Below are 13,648 nucleotides of genomic sequence, written 5' to 3'. Positions count from 1 at the left end.
AACCCTTTCTTAAAATGATTTTTTAAAATCAAATAATCTGTGACCTCCCGAAATACTGGCATAAAACAGTGAAGTTTCTTGATCTGTTGCCATGTGCATGTGCCCCAAGGCTGGCACTGGCTTCTGTCTGCCCTGAGCTGTGCGCATGACCCTTCCTGACAGAGAATCAGGAAAATATGGTACAATATCACTGCCTCAAACAAACACTTACTGATGATATTACACACAGAGGATCGATTTCAATACTGCCAAGAGCAGTCTTATTTTAAGAACCTGGAAATGAAACTAGGTAAACAAGTTGGTCATTGATAGACCTGGTACCATTCAGAACTAGGACAGAAACAGCGTGCTCGGAAACTCAGCAGGTCTGTACAAAAAGGAGAAAAAGAGTTAATTTCAAGTCCATTTGACTTTTTCAAAACCATTCTGAAGAACAGAAAGATTTCTGAAGAGGACTCATACTGGATTCAAAACCACCTATTTCTCGCTCCAATGATGCTACCAGACCTGTGGATTTGTTCCAGCACCTTCCTTTTTATTTCCAATATGCAACACAATCAATCAATCCTCATTTCCACTGCCTGTGGATCGGTGTACTTCCAGACTCAAACCTGTCTCTCTCCCACCAGTTGTTAGGCCTGGTCTTACTGAGTAAACACTGCATGGCCCTTCAAAGTAAAGTAGGAATACAAATCGTTTGTGGTTACCCATGGGAAATCTGCATTCTCTCACATGAGGCCTGAATATATTTTGCTTTTAATTCAGAGTAGGTATTAAAGAGTAGGTATCAAGGCTCAAATGAGCCATGTGTTCTGGCTATATGAACAGCAGAAATATTTCTAATATATACTATTGACAATCAGTAGCAAGGCACACATATCAGGAAGCAGCAGCCAAATGGATTTCAAAAAAAGGTAAACATGGTCATTTAGGCTCATTGATTATTCATGGGGCAGGGGGGTGGAATCAGATTGCAACTTACTGTCGCCAGAGTGTAAATGTTGGACAGTCAGCTTTCCCACCTCATCCCCTTCAGTGGGTGTGGGGTATGGGGTGCTGGACTTGCTGACTTCAGGTGAAAAGAAGGTGCCTTCAGTAATGTGTCCCCACCTTAGTGTGCATACAGACCTGGCTGTAACACTTCAGGCATGGGAACTCAAACCCAAAGCAAGATGAATTGGAGTGTCCGAAATGCTGAGATCCCACTGGACAACTCTCATACACTAGTCAGTGCACATCAACGATGTGTTTCAGCTCCCATGAGCCAAAGAAAAAAACTCAAGTTGCACATGATCTCTCTCTCTCTCAAAAAGTATGAACCCTTGTCAAGGATGGGAATTACCCAAGAGGTGATGTGATTCTGCAGGATCACACTTTCCCCTCTCTACAGACCTGATTTTAAATTGATTGCATTGCTGTATAGAAACTATTTACCAAACCAGCATTAATTCAAAAGGAAACCAGATAAAACTTGATGAAATGGAAGACTGCTGTCATGGCATCATTTACTCTTTGCTGCAGCCAGGATGCAATCCTCTCTAACCAGAACATGTTATCGCAGATCTGTTACTTGGCTTTATTGACACAATTCCACCTTGATACGAATTATTAGCTGCAAATGCTGAACACTGGGTTAATGGGGAATTTGTAGTCCAAAATCACATATTGTCCATTCGGTCAGGATCCTCTCCCCTTTGGGAATGAGGCTGATGTTTACAGGGGGCAGTTCATACTAAACATTCATGCACCAGACAGTGCCTGTGTCTCTGTCTGTGTCTGCATGACAGTGTGGCTTCAGAAGGCTATTCAACCAGGAGAAGCAAAAAGCTGATCCCAACCCAATATTGGCACCATGGTGTTGGACAGTGGCCAGGAGCTCCAGCTATTTATAATAAACTGTGGCTGAAAAAATATAACGAGGCACTGTGGTTAATCATAGGACCGGCGTTGGTTTTGAAAATCTGCACACAGCCCAGAATACCATCAAACCTGGCACTGAGCATTGTAGTCCATTGCTCACAAGCCAGAGAGCTTCGATTTAACAACACACTGCTGTTGTTTCAAAAGGAGCTTCGAGCAACATGAATTTCAGAAGACCTATTCACTTGATTCAGGTCAGATCACACTGACCCAGTTAGAGTGAATCCATCGCTACTGGAATACTATAGCCTGTATAAATAGATCATAAATCAGAGCTTTCATATTGCTCAAGCACAATCCATGTTCTCCATGGTACAACACCAGCACCAAACAAACTCAGCTGAAAGACAAAGCTGGTTTATGTAAAAAGAAAGGTAAATCCCCAAGGGCTAAAATTGTACCATGTAACCAGATTACACAAATACTTGCTCATTCGAATGCAATTTTCATTACAAATGCTTCTGACTAGATTATCTATAAATCAAACTTCTGAATGCCAAAAATAAGTATTCAACAAAGATGGCCCCCATTTGGAGGTGCCTTCCCACACACAGGTCCATGAACCAGGAAGGTCCCAGGATACTGTGATCAGGCACTGGTGCTGCTCAGGATCATCAGTCAGTGAGTTTGGTTGGAAAGGTAGAAGGTAAATGTGTGAATGGAGTTGGTGCTCATTTCAGGCTGGCCTATCCATTCCCCAATCCCAGTAGAACAGCACAATGATGGTCACTGTCCTAGCTTCACAGGAGGATGGTTACTTGGTGAAATCCCAAAAGGTGCTGGTGCCTTTTCATAGATAAATTTAGAACATGCCGCACTCTTGATTGTAAGGTGAATAAATACCACAGCTCATCACGTTGTACCAGCTATCCAGTAGAGTAACTGCTACCATCCTCATTGCTGGTGGGGGATTGGAGGGTTTGCTTAGTCAGACGTTGTACAGGAACACTAGTCTAACAAAAAGGCTCTTGCAATAAACCTGTTGTTTCCAACATGATGGCAAATCAAGTACAAATTACAACAGTAAGAAACACATTGTTACAGAGACTTTAAAGAGCTAGTCAACAGGTCTCCATGTCCAGGCTGTTCTGCCTCCCCTTGGCCATTGGTACAATTGACAATGGGGTGAGAGCTGAAAAATGTGTTGCTGGAAAAGCGCAGCAGGTCAGGCAGCATCCCAGGAACAGGAGAATCGACGTTTCGGGCATGAGCCCTTCTTCAGGAATGAGGAGGGTGTGCCAAGCAGGCTAAAGATAAAAAGGTAGGGAGGAGGGACTTGGGGGAGGGGCGTTGGGAATACGATAGGTGGAAAGAGGTTAAGGTGAGGGTGATAGGCCGGAGAGGGGGTGGGGGCAGAGAGGTCAGGAAGAAGATTGCAGGTCAAAAAGGCGGTGCTGAGTCCGAGGGTTGGGACTGAGATAAGGTGGGGGGAAAATGAGAAAGCTGGAGAAATCTGCATTCATCCCTTGTGGTTGGAGGGTTCCTAGGCAGCTCAGGGCCTCTCTCATTGTCCCAGAGCCTGTTCTCCAAAGCTGCTTCCCTGCCTGAGCCCTTATGACGACATATTGGGCAGCGCTTTAAGTATTCCTCAATATTAACCCTTTCAAATTCATACACCCTTAAACAGTTAGCTCAGCTAGCTGGATGGCTGCTGCTTTGTGATGCAGACAGTGTGGGTTTAATCCCCACACACTGGCTGAAGTTACCAGGGAAAGACTCTCCTCCTCAACCTCTCCCCTTGCCAGAGGCTTGGTGGCCCTCTGGTTAAACCCCGACCAGCCCTCTTTCTCCCCATCTACCAAGAGAGCAGCCCCACAGCCCTCTGGAAATATGGCAACTTCTATTTACCTTATCACAACCACCTCCAAGAAATAAAAAGGTCACAGGATCAAATTAATCTGAAAAGAAAATGGTGTTTGTGCGCTAATAACTGAAAAGTATTTGTTGTACTCACATCCGGAAACTGGTATCGTCATGGAAAGGAGCCACAGAGTCAGTTAGAATCCAATCAATACTCCTGAACATCCTTCAATCAAATCCTTTGGACTCTAACCTCACCTGGGAGAAGAAATAAACAGCCATTTACTGAATAACACCAGCTACTGAAAAATCTTTCAGTCGATTAGCAAGGCTGATGGTACACAGCAACACTATTTCATCTTAAACAATTGTTTCCATAAACTCACCTACAATAGATGTCAAACCCCACTAATCTCCCACTACTGAAAACAAGAAAAGCTGGAAAATCACAGCAGGTCAGACAGCATCAGGATGTTGTGATCTCCAGCATTTCCTGTTTCCAGGATCGGCAGTAATTCACTCCTACGTTGCTTTTAATCTCCCACTGGCTATGGTCACTCTACCTTCTTTACCAGCCCTGAATTCAGACTGAGCCAAAGTTGAATCCAAGTGAGAGACTGTAGAGATTTAAAAAGAAATAGGGGGATTAGTTGGAGTAGCTGAAAAGAAGTGGATACAAAGTACCTGCAGAAAAATAGAGTTAGTTGTAAATGGCTCATTGTGCAGGACATTAAGCGGAGGTTTTTTCTACTCACTCATAATAGCATGACGAACACCTTGGGCCACAGTGAGGCACAGACTGTGCTGGCACAGTTACAGTTAGCTACCTGTATTGTACAATGCTGGCAAGATCAAAGAATCAAAGTCACTCTAGAGGTAACAGCAAAAATCTTAGCACAGCCAGATTTTCAGATACGTGGCACCAATAATAATGTAAAGAAATAAATGGGATATTGCAACACAAACATTAGGCACCCCATGGCCACAATGATTACTGAGTATTCAGCAATGCACCCCACACACACACTAGCCGAAAGATACTTTCCTCAGTGGATAAAGGTGCTCGCAAACCCCCATATCCAGGTATTCTTTTAGGGAGTAGTCCATCAGTTAACAAGTTTAGGTCACTCCTTCACTGCAATTCAACAGGAACAAATAAAATTCTTCCTATTTCAAGGGAAAAAGAATTGCATGTGGTTATGTGGACTAACATCCTGCATTTACATGGTGCCTTTCACACATCTTTCAAATCAGCTACTTCCTTTAGAGCAAGCTATCAAAAGGTGATCCTTAAAAAAATGGTGATTCAGAGTTTTGAGCCAGGAGCTAATAACTGAACAATTAAAAAACACAAACTGATTACTGGTGGCTTAAAAGGGTTATGGGGATAGAGAGAGTAAAAAAGCATTGAAGTTTCAATTAGCATGAGCACATGATTGACACAGCAGGATCGATGGGCTGAATGAAACACTCATGTCCCAACATGGAGAACTGGAGGAGCACAGACTACCCAGAGCATTGCAGAGACTGGAGATGGGGAGCCAGGGGCAGTTGACAGTGTCAGAACAGAAATTCAGCTGAGCGCACGCAGGGGTGCTGAATGAATGAGACTTGATGCAAATCAGGATACAGGCAGCTGAGTCTTCAATGAGCTGCATGTTAACAGAGAGTGGAAAATGGGAAAGCAGCCAGCAAAGCATTGTAATAGTTTACAGTATTTTATAGGCCATTAAGTTGTAGTGAGATAAAAGGTACAATGAAGCTCAGCATTGATGCACACAAATTTGCAAAGTATAAAGCCAAGCAGTAAATCATGGTTGACAAAACACACCAGTTAATCGCAGTCCCTGCTCTTTTCTCAAGTATTGATCCAATTCCCTTTGGGAGGCTTCTGTTGAACTCATATCCACTATCCACTGCCCCATCAGGCAGTGTGTTCCAAGTCCTAACCACTCACTGGGTTACAGAAACAAACAAGAGGCTCAGTTGGCTGGACAACTGATTTGTAATGCAGAGTGATACCTAGAGTGTGGTTCAATTCCTGAAAAAAAAGTTACAAGTTTTGGATTTGAACAAATAATTTCCTTGATAGATTTAGTTTTGTGAACTCGCTGAAACTAACACTCTACAGATTAGATAGTGACCCAAGTGTGTTACATACCCACACAAAAGGTGTAGAGTTCATTTTTAATATGCAGCTTTCAAACAATCCCAGCAACAACTCTGTACAGATACTTCATGCATTCCAAATCAGTGTTATCATTTTTTGCTGATCCTTTTTGTTTTGTCCCTGACTAGAGGATATTCTTTAGCTTTTTGAGCACATTTTGTCCTGTACAGGAATATCTCCCCTCCTGTCAAACACCACTTAGCCAGCAGCTTCTCTGAACTTCACCCAAGTCAGGAAGCAGATAAGAAAATAATTCTCATCTAACAACAGAAATCCATCCTGACATTTTGCCCTTTAGCATCATGAAACAAAAATCATTTAGCTTTTAACAATATAGGGAAATGGAACTGGGTTTTCTCAAAACCCTCTTTAGATCAAGTACCTTATTGATTAAATATGCATTAATATCTGTACACGTTTATTTAAATAGAAACAGGTCTACAATAAAAGGGCAAAGTGCAAGAGCAAGTGAGGAGAGATCAAGCAAAACTGGGAAAAGACAACAACCAGTTTCCACCTGGGAGGAGGGTGAAGTATTCTGCCTGTGTATGTACTGGGTGTTAGATTTAGATTAGATTACAAGTGTGGAAACAGGCCCTTCGGCCCAACAAGTCCACACCGACCCACCAAAGTGAAACCCACCCATACCTAACACTACGGGCAATTTAGCATGGCCAATTCACCTGACCTGCACATCTTTGGACTGTGGGAGGAAACCGGAGCACCCGGAGGAAACCCACGCAGACACGGGGAGAACGTGCAAACTCCACACAGTCAGTCGCCTGAGGCGGGAATTGAACCCAGGTCTCTGGCGCTGTGAGGCAGCAGTGCTAACCACTGTGCCACCGTGCCGCACACTGCAATGTGTTGAGGTAGCCAGTACTGTTACTCCTCACTTTGAAGGCACACGAGAAATCAAGCCCCATTATTCCCAAAATCACCACAAGTTAAAAGATGTTAAAACATGTACAGAATTTCCCCAATTTACCCAGTTTTCAGACCCAGGCTGGTAAGAAGCACAGAAACTGTTTCTGTACTGAACAAGAATTAACATTTATTGCAAATGATTGGACTTTAGTCAAGGGTAAACCATCAGGGTACAACACTACAAATTACAATTCTAACCCTCCGTGTAAACCCCCCTTTACACACAAACTGAAAAAAAGGTTTCCTGGCAGAAGCAACTGGAAAGCAGTTCAGGGATCCCCATTCACTGGTTATTGGGATGTTCCTTACGATTCTTACACTGGTCAGAGCATTGCTTTTCAGTCAGGTTTCTCTAGATGCTTCCACTAGCTCGAGAGAAAAGCAGGGCAGCTGCTTTGCTCATAGAGGAAAAAAAAACTCAGACCCATCAGTTTAAAGTCACTGTTACAACGGAAGGAAAAATTTACTAGTTTCTCTCATGTTGAAAGTGGGTTTTCGACTGCAGACAGAGTGATAGCTTCGGTGCTGGAGGAGACAGAAATACCTGCACCTTGTTTCCAGCCTCAAGCTGCTGTTCAGTCAACCAAGAACCAACCAATCATTGACAACTAGGCACTGGTTCATAAACCAACTTGTTGCTAACCAGATTCCCTGCGTGCCAGTAAATTTCAGCCATCTCAATTACTGTTCACACAAGTGTGTGACAGGGGACTTGCTTTTTTAAAACCTGCAGCCACACTTCAAAACTCTGCTTTTTAAATACTCTCTCAATTCACTCCACAATTAAAAAAAAGGCACAAAAAAAAATAAAAGTGACACTGCAATGTGAACGACAGACTGTTTTCTGCTTCTTCATTGTGCTGGCTGAAGGGTCACCGCATTCCCAGCCGCCCACATCAATTTCCCATACTCTCCGAAAGGAATAAATGATTGGGAAATCCTGTGAGCTGTTTCAGGTGGGAATCTCCTGTTACATTCCCTCCACATGTTGGGCCCTCTAACTGGTTTTCAATGCAAAGTGAGTTGTCATTAAAACACATTACAACCTACACCCCATGTGCTTTCTGCCTAGAGCTCAGGACTGTTCTAGAACGGGACACAATGTGTCCGCTAACTAATCAGCAGTTACTGAACCTTTTGAGCAATTTCAAGGGAAGATCAGTTAGACAACGCACAAAACTGAATGAATTTCAGAGCTGGAAGAGAGGCAGCTACAGGCCGAGACAGCAAATTGGAATTACAGGAAAACAGCAAACTTTCCAACATCTAAATTTCATGGAAATGAAAAAAGGTGAACCAATACAGAATTGGGACTTCTAGTCTGAGGGGCAAAACTATAGAATCCAATTTAAATAAGAAATGTGAACAAATATGACAGAGAACAGAGGTACAACCTGCACTATGCACTGGACCTCAAGAGGGATTTAAAGGCCAGATGGAGAAATGTTGAACAGACACTTTGAACCATCTACAATAAAGTTAGTTATGAATGGTTATGACCAACACCACACCGTGCAGGGAGAGGAAGAGGGATCTATTCAGAGACAACTAGCCAAATCCAGCTATTTTGCACAACTGAAGGATGAATGGACACAGGATTGACCTGGGCACAAGAGATCATGCTGTAAGAACACATCTGCTGAGAGAGGAGACACTTAGCCTCAAAAAAGATACTGATATGCAGAATCTCTGAAGCTGCTAACCATCAATCAGAGATAGGTAAGGGAACAACAGATGATGCGGAGACACAGACCAAGCTGAACAAGGTCATCCTACCAGAAGAGAAAAAAAAAAAAAGGGGAAAAAATTCTAGAAGAGCCAACAGAAATGTCAAGGTTGGAGGACAGTCTGTAAATATTAGGCAATAGGAGGACTGCAGATGCTGGAAACCAGAGTTTAGATCAGAGTGGTGCTGGAAAGCACAGCAGGTCAGGCAGCATCTGAGGAGTAGGGGAAAAATAAATAAAATCGATGTTTCGGGCAAAAGCCCTTCATCATTGGTCTGTAAATATTGCAGAGCATCTCCTAAAAAGAGAAAAAAGGAACATGCTCAGTACGAGGAAAGCAGGGCTCTAACTCATTTCACTCTGAATCTACACAGAGCTGCAAAGACCTCTGCAAACACAGCAACCTCAAAACAAAGGCCTTGGAGGTAAGGTTCCGGCTCTATGCTGGAATGATGGTTATCTCAAGAGGATGTGACAATGTTTCTGTATCCTCAGGATGCTCTGTGCTGTGCACCTGTGTGTATTGGATGTTTGTCTGACCCCATCTCTAGCTGGAGCTGCGTTCAGGTCCTTACTGCACAGAATTCCTCCTTATTTTGCTCTTTCAGTTGTTCAGGGAAGGGAGGTGACTGACAAAGTACAGGGTCGAGAAGAGAATCTGTGCGTGTGCGATGTAGCATTAACAAAGTTCCTCGGTTCATGGCTGAGAAAGGGTGGACTGCATGGGCTGGGTCCAAAGAGGTCAGTCCTGCTTGGCATCTTCAAAAACTACCTACCCCAGTGTGCACACTGCATATGCATAGATTCACCCATTTCTACAGGAAGCCTAGTTGGTCCCTGTTCTCACTCCCTCCATATATCCCAAATCCAAGCTCCTGCAGTCACCTGTAGGAGTTTCGTTGGTCACTAGGACAGTACAATCTACATACATTGGATGATTTAAAACAATGTTATATTGTCATTATACAACCCTAGTGAGTGTTGTATTTGCCAAGTCTTGTCTCTCCAACTGGAGAACAGAGTTTGCACTGTACTGTAACTGTTGAACATTTCAGAATTTGAATCCAGTGTCAGAAACATTCAACTGAAGCTTTTGAACACTGCTCCCCTCCCCCCCAATTTATTTCCAACCCCTAGGCTGCAAATCAATTCTCACAACAATCTTCATTCCAAAACAACAAATTTTTCCTAATTAAATCCAAGTTCAATACTGGATCTGGATCAATTCCAAAGAGAATAATCTTATTCACAGCACGTTTCTACATTTGGATAGTCACTGCAGCATTGTTAGGCAATAGCTGACCGCCGATACTGGATGGAATGGTGCAGGATTGAGAAACACTGCACAGCCCATCCTCATCCTCCAAAATCTTCAATTTAACACATTCCCTTACAGTGTGCACATCATGGCCTGATGGGCAGCCCTCTTACTTTGGAAGGTTATAGGTACAAGTCTGGCTCTGGGACTGGAGTACAGAAATCTAGGTTTACACAGTGAGCAGAGCACAGCTGGGAGGTGCAAGATTCCAGATGAGATATTAACTAGAGATCCTATGTGCTTCATCTGGTAGGTGTACAAAATCCACTGTTTCGAAGATTAAAAGAGGGGGAGACAGATATTTATACTTCAAAATCAGCACGACAGAGATTATTACATTGCTGTTAGTGAGAGCTTACTATGAGCAAACTGGTTGCAAATTTCCCTTCATTACAACAGTGACTGCTGTTTATTCACTTCAAGTGGTTTATGGTGATCTCTCACCACACAAAAAAAACAAATCCTTCTAAAAAAATGAAAAAAGAGAAACAGTCTAATGAAGGGACAAGATGTTTAAAATTGTTGTTGAAGCAGTTTGCTTTGCAGTGCCCTTAATAACAAGCTGCTGTAGACTAAAAATCGAGAGACCAATCGCTGGGATCAATCGACAACTTTGTTATCTTTGGACAACGGGATTGCTCGGATGCCAGAAGGTGAGAAAAATGACCTTGGACTTTTATCAATGTGCAATCCTGCTGAGCCTGAATTGTGAAAGGATATGGTAAAATGAACCTCAAGCTGAAAACATGTTGCTAAAAGCAGGAGTGCAGACTGGGAAGCAGAGCTGGAAACAACAGGGTAGACTGCAGGCATTAGCAGCAGTGTGCCAACAGGTTGGAGAACTAGCCATCTCCTGTCACACCCCATTCCACCCCCAATTTTAATTTGGGAAATTGGAAAGGTTAGCTAGTCATTTTCTACATTTCCAAGTCTTACCTCTTAAAGTACAGTAACTAGATCAGCTCTTCTTTAGACTCTCAATGATGACCAAGTTGTGTAAGAGGTTGATTTAAATCAGTAGTGGTTTAAACCAAGGCAGCACAGTGGCTCAGTAATTAACACTGCCGCCTCACACTGCCAGGGCCCAGGTTCAATTCCCACCTCGGGTGACTGTGCAAACTCCACACAGACAGACATTCTCCCAGTATCTAGGTGGGTTTCCTCCCAGTGCTCTGGTTTCCTCCCACAGTCCAAAGATGGGCAGGTTAGGTTAAGTGGCCACGCTAAAGTGCCCATAGTGTAAGGTGCATTAGTCAGGGGTAAATGTAGGGAATGGGTCTAGGTGGGTTACTCTTCAGAGGGTCAGTGTGGACTTGGTGGGCCAAACGACCCGTTTCCATACTGTAGAGAATCTAATCTAGTTCATCAGGTTCTACATATGGACAACTTTTGCAACTTCTGCAAACTTCAGAAAAGATGCCAATGAAACAACGTTTCAGCCATTACCACTTGCATCAGCTGTTCAATGATGTCAAATGTGGAAGTAGAAACAAAGTTACCATCTGGAGAAAAAAAATTTACAAGCCACTTGGAGTTACAGCCAGTGAGAAACAGAGCACGAGAATTAACAAATGGGGAGGTGGTTGTGCAGGGATGATAGACAAGACAACACAAAGGAAAGGTGGGTGTGGATATTCTGGACAAATACAAAAGTGCTGGAGAAACTCAGCAGATCTGGCAGCTCCTGTGGAGATATGGAGTAATTGTTGAGTCCGATTCTGAAGCTGAGTTTCTCTGGCACAGTGTTTGCGTTTGTGTTTCAAAATTCCAGCTTCAGCAGCATTTTGCTTTTATTCCATAATTATAAACTTGGTTTGGACAGACTAGCTTGGAAGGTGTTCAAATTAGGCCCATGGGAATTATAGGGGCTTTTGCCCAAAACGTCGATTTTACTGCTCCTTGGATGCTGCCTGAACTGTTGTGCTCTTCCAGCACCACTAATCCAGAACCATGGGAATTATAGTCCTGGCTCCTGAATTTTGGAATATTGACCACTTGAGAAGAAAAAAAAGTCAGTGACCCTCCTGGGCAGTGAAGTTCCTCAGCTGATACGTTACACCATCAGCAGCAGACTCTGCAGCAAACCTGCTCCTGAACTTGCTCTCCAGTCCTGACACAGTGGCGTTGGTAACACTCCATTCTCATCCTGTTCATTAGCACCTGCTGTCACCTTTACACCTATCACATTTCCAACTCCCCTCCTCCAAGTCCCTCCTCCCTACCTTTTATCTTCTCCTGCTGAACACTCTCTGCTCATTCCTGAAGAAGGGCCTGTGCCCGAAACGTCGAATCTCCTGTTCCCTGGATGCTGCCTGACCTGCTGTGCTGTTCCAGCAATAAAGTTTCAACCTTTACAGCAAGGCCTTGTCTGTACTCTGTTGGCCAGAATACTATTTTTAGATTGGATTAATAGACGCTATCCAAAAGCAGAAACATATCAGAAGTAGTATACAGGTAGGTCCCACAATCAAATGTCTGGGGTGGAAGGGGTTTGTTTATGGGGAAGGATTGCACCAATATCCACAGGAGTTCCAGACAGCACAACTTACAAAGATGGACATGGAAACAAGGGGGCACTGTTTAAAAAGGGATCTTCCATTTAAGATGAGGATGAAAAGATAGCTCTCTTGGGGTGTTAGTTTGTCATCAGTCAAGTTCTCCTTTCCAGAGAGGATGACATCCAGTCTTTATGTTGATAATACCCTCTCTTGTAGTATGAAGCAGGTCAAAACAGGGTATCGGAGGTGCAGACAGCAGAATTTTATTCAACTACAAATTGGCAACATCATGGCCTGGCATATCCCCCACTAAGCCATTACCATCAAGCCAGGGGGTCAATGGAGATTGCAGGAGGGCATGTCAGGAGCAGCACTAGATGAGGTGTCAACCTGGTGAAGCCACCAAACAGGACTACTTACTTGTCCAACAGCAAGTGTTGGACAGAGCTAAGTGAACTACAATTAACAGATGAGATTGAAGCTCTGTAGTCCTGCCACATTTAATTGTGAATGGTGGCAGACCATTAAACAACTCATGGAGGAGTCAGCTCCGCAAATATCCCCATCTTCAATGATGGAAGAGCCCAGCACATCAATCTTCAGCTAGAGTGGATGATCCATCTCTACCTCCTCCAGTGGTCCCCACCTTACAAATACCAGTCTTCAGCCAATTCGATTCACTTCACACATCAAGTAACTGTTAGAGGCAGACAGAAAAAATGTGGCCATGGGGTTTGCCATTCTCTGCCTGAAGTTCTGGGCCACTCTGCATTTAGGGGAGGAATTCTTACACAGACTCGCTGTGATCACAAATGCTGTACAAGTTTGCTTAGAGTGACAGGCTTTGAGAGCCCCAAAGGAAACTTCCATATCCGCCACAGATTCACCTGCACCTCCACCCACACCATCTACTGCATCCACTGCAGCCGGTGTGGCCTCCTCTATATTGGGGAGACAGGCCGCCTACTTGCGGAGCGATTCAGAGAGCACCCCTGGGCCACCCGGACGAACCAACCCAACCAACCTGTAGCACACCATTTCAACTCCCCCTCCCACTCCACCGAGGATATGCAGGACATTGGACTCATCCACCGCCAAACCACAACAACCCGACGGTCGGAGGAGGAGCGTCTTATCTTCCGACTGGGAACCCTCCAACCACAGGGGATGAACTTGGACTTCACCAGTTTCTTCATCCCCCCTCCCCCCACCTTGTCTCAGCCGAATCCCTCCAGCCCAGCACCGCCTTCCTGACCTGCAGTCTTCTTCTTGACCTCTCCGCCCCCAT

At 44.0% G+C, this 13,648-nt stretch overlaps 1 long non-coding RNA gene across 1 annotated transcript in view; it reads right to left on the bottom strand.

Moving 5' to 3' along the window:
• The window catches only part of LOC122540475, a 37,997-nt gene that overhangs the window by 15,534 nt on the left and 8,815 nt on the right, over positions 1-13,648 (bottom strand). Inside the window, exon 2 of the long non-coding RNA XR_006309318.1 lies at positions 3,875-3,978. This is a non-coding gene — a long non-coding RNA (uncharacterized LOC122540475). The remainder of the gene's footprint in view (positions 1-3,874; positions 3,979-13,648) is intronic.

Source organism: Chiloscyllium plagiosum, chromosome 34 (assembly GCF_004010195.1).
Source record: "Chiloscyllium plagiosum isolate BGI_BamShark_2017 chromosome 34, ASM401019v2, whole genome shotgun sequence".
Lineage (NCBI taxonomy): Eukaryota > Metazoa > Chordata > Chondrichthyes > Orectolobiformes > Hemiscylliidae > Chiloscyllium > Chiloscyllium plagiosum.
This window is presented reverse-complemented; position numbering and strand designations above follow the sequence as displayed.